The sequence below is a fragment of the Musca domestica genome, unplaced genomic scaffold (genome assembly GCF_030504385.1).
Source record: "Musca domestica strain aabys unplaced genomic scaffold, Musca_domestica.polishedcontigs.V.1.1 174, whole genome shotgun sequence".
Taxonomy (NCBI): domain Eukaryota; kingdom Metazoa; phylum Arthropoda; class Insecta; order Diptera; family Muscidae; genus Musca; species Musca domestica.
In genome coordinates, this window is record NW_026712233.1 from 1,245,169 (window position 1) to 1,256,259 (window position 11,091).

The 11,091-nt window shown below is 35.1% G+C and overlaps 1 pseudogene; it reads left to right on the forward strand.

Annotated features, from left to right (window-relative positions):
- The window catches only part of LOC131801805 (protein Wnt-6-like), an 84,319-nt pseudogene extending 73,258 nt beyond the window's left edge, over nucleotides 1-11,061 (forward strand).
- Nucleotides 11,062-11,091: the final 30 nt, after the last annotated feature.

An 11,091-nucleotide genomic window follows, 5' to 3' on the forward strand; every position in this document is an offset into this window, starting at 1 on the left:
CACAATATCTATTATAAAGATGGTAGAGATCGGACCATTTCTTCTGGTACCTACCCCACATAGGGTTCAGGATTTTGAAAAACGAAACGCTCAACAACAGCGAAATAAGCATCCAACTCTCAATTCAAATTTCACACATCTACTTTTACTAACATAAGATCTGCTGTGAAGACGATATATAACTGTGAACCCCATCTGGAAACTCATCCACAAAGGGCCAATATTTTTAATACTTTCATCTATCATAACTTGGGAAACAAGTCAGCGAATAATTACAAGTTGCTATATCTAAATATTTCTCTCAACCAGATACCAGAGATGAATATGGAATTTATGATTTCCGCATAAAATTGAATATAAATGTTAGATGTTCTTGTAATTTTTCCCATATCAACAGTTTTATCTGTATTAGATGAAGCACGAAAATGGAATACTTCGGTCGACTATATCTGGTACCTCACGCACAATCTAAACTTGGCTATATGAACCTTAGATTCCCAAAAAAAATACAAAAAACCTCTTATCCGACCTTTCAGTGAATCATTTGAAAATTTCCCCCGCCAAGTGTTAATCACAAAACTTTTTGGGAATCCCCCCGACTCACACAAGTGCTATTATGTTGAGCTCATTATGCAAATGGAGTTTCCCCCTCTCCACAAGAAAAAACAACACACTTATTCACAAGTGTAAACACTTTTTTCCGTTCGAGCTACGAAAAACGTAACAAACTACCGATAACAACTTGACGCCATTAACAAACAACAACAGCAACAGCAAAAAAAAACTGTGTGAAAAATGTTGTCGCATTTTGACAACTGACAGGTTAAGTGTCACAAAAAGAGTTAAGCCAAACATGTCACAGGTGTTTGCAAATACCGACACACACACTTTAATGGAGATAGCAAAATAGTCAAATATTGGTCAACACTCCTCGCTCTCCGCTCTGTAACGCACACAGCTCAGCTTTTCGGACGACCACGTAATGCGTTTAACGACTACTTCGACTACTATTTAGCTGTTAAATACTCTGCTAATTACTCATTGAATAGATGTCGTTTAGATGTTGTATTTACTTGAACAACAACATCGGGAGCAACCACAACAACAACAACACGAATAGTACATTCTGACTTAAGCGACCGATTTAGCGCTCAAGTTGGAGATATAACTTCCAGCGTTACGATCTTTAAACAAGGAATCGCAAAACAATAAGTCAATTATGTTTGGAGATGAGAAAATGTAGTTGTGAGTGTGTTGTCGTAGGAATACCCAGCAAACATTTTATGATCGGAGATTTTTAAAGAAGAAGACTATTTGTGCTATATTCGTGGATTTTGATGAAACATCTTTTCAAGGTATATCAAAGCTGAACTTGGGAGATTTTAAAAATAATATTTCAAGGGTAATCAGAGCTATAATTGTAGATTTAGAAATAATATTTTAGAGTACTATCAGAACTATAATCGTGGATTTTTAAGGCATGTGTCCTAAGGTACTATTAAAGCTATTAGCATGGTAGAAAAAAAGGACTACCAGAGCTATTAGCGTGGATTTTTAGAGAATATTTTTTCAAGGACCATCAGACCTATAAGCGTAGATTTTTGAAGAATATGTTGTCAAGGACCATCAGAGCTATAAGCGTGAATTTTAAAAAAGAATATTTTTTCAAGGACCATCAGAGGATTTTAAAAGAATATTTTTCAACGACCATCAGGAGTATAAGCGTGGATTTTAAAAGAATATTTTTCAAGGACCATCAGAGCTATAAGCGTGGATTTTAAAGAATATGTTTTCAAGGACCATCAGAGCTATAAGCGTGGATTTTTAAAGAATATGTTTTCAAGGAACATCAGAGCTATAAGCGTGGATTTTAAAGAATATGTTTTCAAGGACCATCAGAGCTATAAACGTGGATTTTTAAAGAATACGTTTTCAAGGGCCATCAGAGCTATAAGCGTGGATTTTTAAAGAATATTTTTGAAGGACCAACAGAGCTATAAGCGTGGATTTTTAAAGAATATTTTTGAAGGACCAACAGAGCTATAAGCGTGGATTTTTAAAGAATATTTTTCAAGGAACATCAGAGCTTTATGCGTGATTTTTAAAGAATATGTTTTCAAGAACCATCAGAGTTATAAGGGAGGATTTTAAAGAATATATTTTCAAGGACCATTAGAGCTATAAGCGTGGATTTTTAAAGAATATGTTTCCAAGGACCATCAGAGCTATAAGCGTGGATTTTAAAGAATATGTTTTCAAGGAACATCAGAGCTATAAGCGTGGATTTTTAAAGAATATGTTTTCAAGGACCATCAGAGCTATAAACGTGGATTTTTAAAGAATATGTTTTCAAGGACCATCAGAGCTATAAGCGTGAATTTTTAAAGAATATGTTTTCAAGGACCATCAGAGCTATAAGCGTGGATTTTTAGAGAATATTTTTGCAAAGACCGTCGGAGCTATAAGTGTGGATTTTTAAAGAATATTTTTTCAAGGACCATCAGAGCTATAAGCGCGAATTTAAAGGATATTTTTTCAAGGACCATCAGAGCTATAAGCGCGAATTTTAAAGGATATTTTTTCAAGGACCAACAGGACTATAACCGTGGATTTTTAAAGAATATTTTTTCAAGGACCATCAGAGCTATAAGCGTGGATTTTTAAAGAATATTTTTTCAAGGACCATCAGAGCTAAAAGCGTGGATTTTTAAAGAATATTTTTTCAAGGACCATCAGAGGATTTTAAAAGAATATTTTTCAACGACCATCAGGAGTATAAGCGTGGATTTTAAAAGAATATTTTTCAAGGACCATCAGAGCTATAGCGTGGATTTTAAAGAATATGTTTTCAAGGACCATCAGAGCTATAAGCGTGGATTTTTAAAGAATATGTTTTCAAGGAACATCAGAGCTATAAGCGTGGATTTTTAAAGAATATGTTTTCAAGGACCATCAGAGCTATAAACGTGGATTTTTAAAGAATATGTTTTCAAGGGCCATCAGAGCTATAAGCGTGGATTTTTAAAGAATATTTTTGAAGGACCAACAGAGCTATAAGCGTGGATTTTAAAGAATATTTTTGAAGGACCAACAGAGCTATAAGCGTGGATTTTTAAAGAATATTTTTTCAAGGAACATCAGAGCTTTATGCGTGGATTTTTAAAGAATATGTTTTCAAGAACCATCAGAGTTATAAGGGAGGATTTTAAAGAATATATTTTCAAGGACCATTAGAGCTATAAGCGTGGATTTTTAAAGAATATGTTTCCAAGGACCATCAGAGCTATAAGCGTGGATTTTTAAAGAATATGTTTTCAAGGAACATCAGAGCTATAAGCGTGGATTTTTAAAGAATATGTTTTCAAGGACCATCAGAGCTATAAACGTGGATTTTTAAAGAATATGTTTTCAAGGACCATCAGAGCTATAAGCGTGAATTTTTAAAGAATATGTTTTCAAGGACCATCGGAGCTATAAGCGTGGATTTTTAGAGAATATTTTTGCAAAGACCGTCGGAGCTATAAGTGTGGATTTTTAAAGAATATTTTTTCAGGACCATCAGAGCTATAAGCGCGAATTTTAAAGGATATTTTTTCAAGGACCATCAGAGCTATAAGCGCGAATTTTAAAGGATATTTTTTCAAGGACCAACAGGACTATAACCGTGGATTTTTAAAGAATATTTTTCAAGGACCATCAGAGCTATAAGCGTGGATTTTTAAAGAATATTTTTTCAAGGACCATCAGAGCTAAAAGCGTGGATTTTTAAAGAATATTTTTTCAAGGACCATCAGAGCTATAAGCGCGAATTTTAAAGAATATTTTTCAAGGACCAACAGGACTATAACCGTGGATTTTTAAAGAATATTTTTTCAAGGACCATCAGAGGTATAAACGTGGATTTAAAAAGAATAGTTTTCAAGAACGATCAAAGCTATTAGCGTGGATTTTTAAAGAATATTTTTTGAAGGACTACCAGAATATTTTACAAAGACCCTCATTGGATTTTCTAATATTTTTCCAAAAACCATCAGGGCTATTGTCTACCAGAATAGATTTACCGGGACTATCAGAGCTATAATCTTAAGGACTGTCTGAGCCATGAAGATTTAAAGAATATATTTGCAAGGACTTTTCGAGCTATAATTGCGTATTTTTGAAAAAGTTTTTTTTTTAAAGGAACCTCAGTGGTATAATCCTGAATTTTTGAAGAACATTTTTCCGATTACTATCAATACTGCAGTTATGGATATTTGAAGAATATTTGAAAGCTCTATCAGAGTTATAATGTTGGATTATCAAAAGCTGCCGAAGCTATGACGGTTAATTTTTAAAGAACCTTTTTCAAGGTCTATTAGAGCTACGACCGTGGCCTTAGAAAATATGTCAAGGACGATCGGAGCAGTAATCGTTAAGTTTAACAAAAAATCAAGGTGTCTAGGACTATAATGGTGGAGCTACTATCGAAAAATTTTAATCGATTTTTTTTACTTTTTTAAAAATTTTCCAAAGATTTTTGTGATTGTTGACTAGGTTGTCATCAACTACGTGTACCTCGTTTATATAAGTATTTGTGGGGATGTTTGCTAGAAACAAATACAACTACCAATAACAACAACGACGTCATCCACAGACAAACAAAACAATAGAGAATTGTCAAATGTGTCAGTATTTAAGTCAATGTGTCATCTACGGGTAAAAGTGAATGACAGTTATCAAGATCGATGACTTGTCTCACTCGTCGTTGACTGTTGCAATTGTCGTCGTCGTCGTCGTTGTTGTTATTGGTAACACACAATACATAATTACAAATTCTCACGATTATCTGTTTGTGTTTTGTTTGCTTTTAAGCATTCAATGCTAGCTTTGCGATATGTTAGCCTTCTTTGCTTCCTTAAACTTCCCCACATCCCAAAATGTATTAACCCACCAACGTTAGTTGAGGGTTTCGAACAAATCAAACATTGTTGTTAACATGGTTATTAGTGTTGGCATGATTTTTCTTATTGTTGCTGTTGTTGCTGTTGTTGTTATTGTCTTAGAAACTATTGCCATTTAAATGAATGAGTGACTTTTTGCCTGAAACACGACGTTCAGCCAGCCAATATGCAAATGAGAGTGAGAACGTGACAAATGTCAAACAACTGTCACTTAGTAGTGTTGATTAACACAAATAAGCCCCCACACTTGTAAAACAAAACAACAACAACAATAATAATGTTAACACATAACATGGCAAATGCTAAACGACAATGACAGGTTGCCGACCCATTGTCTTGAATTTTATTGCAAGGAATCATAGAAATCGTTCAGATGATTGATGGATTACCTTGATGAATTATCAACCAAGGAAAGTGTTGGTGATTTGCATATGTGGTATAAGGAGAGATCTATGAATCATAATGGAATCAATATAGACTAAACTGTTTAGACGAATTAATAAAAAAAATAATTTTTGGAAATCATCACTCCAACCCATAATTATTAACAGATCACTGCCATAAACTCTAAAACCTCTTGCTTCAATTGAATTGTATATCAGACACATATGGTCAATATTATATTTTGGTCCATTGCATCTTCTTAATATTTTGTGATCATCATCAATCCAATTCCATGCAAAACATCGTAGCGATCGTTTCATAAAATTTTACCAATTTACAGTAGACTGATGGGCGGATCAGGTCCTTTGATTTGGTGGAATATACAATGGTATAAAATAAGTTTCGAAATAATTTTCATCAAAATTTTGCAATGGTAAAAGTATATATATTTCAATCATCTACAGGCCACTTCGATGTTATACACCAATTATCCTGGTTGAGGTTGTAGCCTGGGAATTCGACTGAAGGACGATAGGAGGCATATAAATGGTCTTCTTTCGATTGAAAATGATTACTTTTGTTAAGACAACGCAACCTCTCAACCCGATTTTAAGACAGAAAATGCCTAAGACTTCAATATAGCAACATGCCTTATCAATATAAACAAAGCAAATAAAAGAGCAGCCAAATTAAGAAATATTTTCAAAATTTGGTCGAAAAATATCTTTTATATGAAAACCGTTATATGGTGGCTATGCGAAAACGAGGACCTGCCTACGCAGTTTATGCCACAGACTGTTGTATCCATTAGGATCATCAAATTTAAATTTATAACAATTCCGTTGAATAATGTCACTTATATCATCAAAATACCAAAAGGAAGGTACCGTTTGTGGGGTATACGAATACGTGGACCTGCATACACAATTTTCTGTCATAGGTTATAATATCTATTACGAACTTTAAATACGAAATTTGAAATAATTTCAGTCAATACGAAAGATAAGCGTGATTACAACAGACAGAGGACATCGCCATAGAATTTTACGCTGATCAAGATACATATACGTTGTTGGGCCTGACATGAGTATTCGAGGAGTTACAATCAGAATGACAATTTAATATAACCTCGATAGTATGGTGGAGGGTATACAATTAGTAAATGTCTTTCATAGATAGGAAATCCTCTAAGGGTTTCCGTAGACATACAAACAGATGGAAGGTCTCATTTAAATGGAAAACCAAATAAAGGTCTCTAAATCTTTTGTTTGAAGTTTTAAAACACCTTATACCTCATACCAAAACGTGAACCTACATAGACAATTTTTTGCACAGAGTTTGGTGTCAAATACCAAATTGAAATAATCCCGTCGAAAAATGAGCATAAAATCATAAATATTGGAAGATATCGTCGTATAGTGGAACCTATTACGAACTACTAATACCGAATTTTGTAGAAATCCCTTAAAAAATAAGGCAGAAATTGCCAAAACACCAAATATCCAGAGGTAGGGGAACAATCTGTTTTCACAGGGGGTAGATCCCATTACAACTCTAAATACCAAATAACAATTTCGTTAGAATACCAAATACAGAGAGAAGGTTTGGAGGTTACTCCAAAACGTGAACCGACATGACCTATTCACGGACTACCCCTACCTACTCTCAAAAAACGCTTGTGCTGAAAATGTGCTTTCTCAGTGTGCTCAAAATATCGTATGATATAGAAGTTACGAACGGAATCAAAATTGATATAGTGATGATATTTTGAAGACTAAAGATCAAGAAAAGTTTTTTAATGTGAGAAATATTTTTTTCCTTTTTTATGCCTCAGAAATATTCTAATTTTAGTATCGTCTACAGTAAGACCTCTAAAATGTCAGCAAAATAGTAATAATAAAATATCTCCTTGGATATGTTATGGACTTAATTCCCCGAAAGGTTATCTTTAGTTAGCAGACCTTTCGGCCGCCATACTGGAAGACCTCCAACATCCATCTATTGATAAAGGCATCACTTAGGTGGTCTTTCACATAAGTCTTAATGGTCCTGCAAAAACTATTACCACTTTATCCAGAAGGGATTTCATGTACCCTAATTATAGTCAAGAAATACATATTATTTTTCCGCTCAAAAGCGAGAGATGTCTCTCACCTTGTCGCTGGCCGCCTAAAGGCCCCAGAGGCATCAAAATGTATAGCACAATCTTCTTTTTCTATATAACATCGGTAAAAAAAAATTTAAGTTTTATTACGAAAGTCATTATAATGTTATTTTTAGCTGTTAGATGGAAACGCTGTGAATCGATCGAGCATATCATCTTGAAATGAAAATATTTCTTTTCTCAAGATCTTTTTAAAGAGTAACCGCTAGAGTCAAAACGAATTAAGATAGGAAGCTAAAATTTTCCACACATCAGTCTTTGTCTGCAGATAAGTTCACGATATCGTATAGCTCCTATATAACGGTAACCCCTATATTCAGTATTTTGATGTTTTTAGGCAAATTTTTCAATGGAATTGAAGGCGAAAGGAGTTCCTTCTGAGTACTTTACCCCCTAAAAGGGAATTGCCAATACAGGTTCACGATATCGAATAGACCCCAAACAACGATATACCCGATATTCGCTATTTAATTAGTGGCTTTACTCATCGGAATTGTTACCAGTTTGATGATATTAAAGACGTTTTTTACTGGAATGGATTCAAATTTCAAATTTAACGTTCGTAATGGTTACTACTGTCTATGACAAAAAACGCTATTTTTTGAAGGATTTTTTTTTTTTTCAAAAAAAAAAACAAAAAACAGAATTCTGCCCGGCCGAACTTAGCTGATTTTTTAAGCGTTAAGCCTTTCACTGTAAAATTCACGGACCTAAAACGAAAAATTCTACCCTCTGCATATTGAAAACCCAAATTATAGACGAAATTGTTATGTACGAGATGTATAGTTATATGGGACTAAACACAATAATGGATCATCCTTGGAAAAATACAGAGATTAGACAAATTACTTAAAATCCCGAAAATCTAATTAAAATAGTAATAATTCAAAAATCTTTTGTAAAACCAAACATTAAATTGTTCCGGCTTTATTGGAATGGCAAGACATGTTAATAAGTTTGGAAGTTAATGGTTTGGAAAAATATGACTTAAAAGCTAAAAATATTAATTCTTGATAAGGACCTTAAATGGGCCCTATTTATGCCAGCATGTACAAAATGTGCAAAATGTTAACCTTCTTTGTGTGATCAACGGATTGAATTAAATTGTACAGAGAAATGCGTAATTTCAAAGCATTATCCCAAAAATACGAATGTCAAACTCAGTCTCGATGACTATTAGGATATTGTTTATGCATAGTGGGCTATACTTATGAAAATTCCCATAATTTCCCTCGTTTGAGCTTCTTCTCTTGATAAATAACTCTCTTTCTATCTCTTTTTTCCATACTCGCGAAAACAGGATTCGTTAATGCATAACAGCGGCCGGTGTCACATATGCCGTGACAAAGCATGCACCTTGGGTAACCTGGTGGAATGTTCGTGTGATAAGAGCCATTCAGGCGAAATGGTGGTCAGCCACAAATGGTCAATGCTGTGACAGCAGTGGCGCCTTGGAAAAACAACAGTCAGTCTTTGAGAGAAATTCCACTAAGAATCCGCTGAGAAAAGGCAACGGAAATCGGCGGAGAAGACTTTGAAAAACATCAAATTTCCGAAGGTGAATGGGAATGGGGTGGATGCAGTGATAATGTGAATTTCGGTTTCCGGCATTCAAGGGTGTTTTTGGATTCAAAATATCGGCGGAGAAGTGACTTTCGTACTCTGGTCAAGCTGCACAATAATATGGCAGGACGATTGGTGAGTAGGAATTTTCGGAAAAAATGTGAAAAAATATTTTTAAATAGAACAGTTTTTCATGTATACCATAGTATTTTGTTGTTGCAAATAGTCAGGCTTAATCCCTTTATTGTTGTTTTTATAAAAACAAAAAAAATAAAAACAAGTAAAAAAACATTAAGTTCGGCCGGGCCAAACTTTTAATACCCTCCACCCTAGGGTAAAAGAACATTAGAAAAATGTGGCAAAAAACATTAAAATGCGAATATCGGAAGGGACCGTTATATAGGGGCTACACCAACACGTGCACCTATAATTACAATGTTTCGCCACACGAGCTAGGACCCATTATGACCCACAGATACCAACTTTTACACAAATCAGTGAAAAAACTGTGGCATAAATCATCAAAATACCGAATATCGGGAGGTACCGTATATGGGGACTATACCAGAACGTGGACCTATACATGCAATGTTTTGCTACACGCTCAGGGACCCGTTGTGACCTACAAATACCAATTTCAGACAAATCCGTGAAAAATGTGGCATAAATCATCAAAATACCGAATATCGGTAGGTACCGTTATATGGGGGCTATACCAAAACGTGGACCTATACATGCAATGTTTTGCCACACGCTCAGGGACCCGTCATGACCTACAAATACCAATTTTCAGACAAATCCGTGAAAAAAATGTGGCATAAATCATCAAAATACCGAATATCGGTAGGTACCGTTATATGGGGCTATACCAAAACGTGGACCTATACATGCAATGTTTTGCCACACGCTCAGGGACCCGTCATGACCTACAAATACCAATTTTCAGATAAATCCGTGAAAAAATGTGGCATAAATCAACAAAAAACCGAATATCGGGAGGTACCGTTATACGGGGACTATACCAGAACGTGGACCGATATATCTCATTTTCAATACCAACCATCCTAGGGACAATACACACACTTGTGCCAAATTTCAAAGGTCTACGTCAAATAATGTGTCTATCGTGATTTCAACAGACAGACCAGACAGACAGACGGACAGACAGACAGACGGACATCGCTAAATCGTCTTAGAATTTTATGCTGATTAGAATATATATACTTTATGGGGTCTACGACGAATATTTAGAGGTGTTACAAACGGAATGACAAAGTTAATATACCCTCCTACCCATGGTGGAGGGTATAATGAAAAATGAGGATTGGTGGCTTTTTCCGAAACCTAGTCTTACCTCTATGGTAACATTACCATCTTTCTCCACCAATAAATAATCGTTGTTTTTATTAAAAACCATAATACGGATTAAGCCTGACTATGTGCACCAATATTTGAACCTTTTATTTGTTTTTGTATTTTATTTTAACATATATTTTATTATTAGTTTTTTATTATTTGTTTATTGTTTTTTTTTTTTTGTATTTTTGAATATTTAGGCCATACGCGATTCCGTACGCCTGGAGTGCAAATGTCACGGCCTATCCGCTCAGCACGGTGAAACGTGTTGGTTGAAATGCCTTCATTCCGTGAGGTAGGCAATCGCCTGCGTGAAAAATTCGATGGTGCCTACAAGGTAGTGCTACGCAACGATGGCAATAGCTTTATGCCCGAAAGTGACATGTGAAACCTCCCACCAAATATGATTCTGGTCTATTCCGACGACTCGTCATTTCTGTGCACCCAATGTACGCACTGGATCGCTGGGTACACAAAATCGTGAATGCAATGCCACTTCGCTGGGACCTGATAGCTGTGTCTATTGTTGCAATCGAGGCCATCGACATCATGTCGTCTCCGAATGGGTTAATTGTAAATGTGTCTTCAAGTGGTGTTGTGAGGTCACGTTGTGAAAAGTGCCTGGAAACAAGGGATATTAATACGTGTCTATAGAATTAGAGGATACCACTTTTAACATTCGCT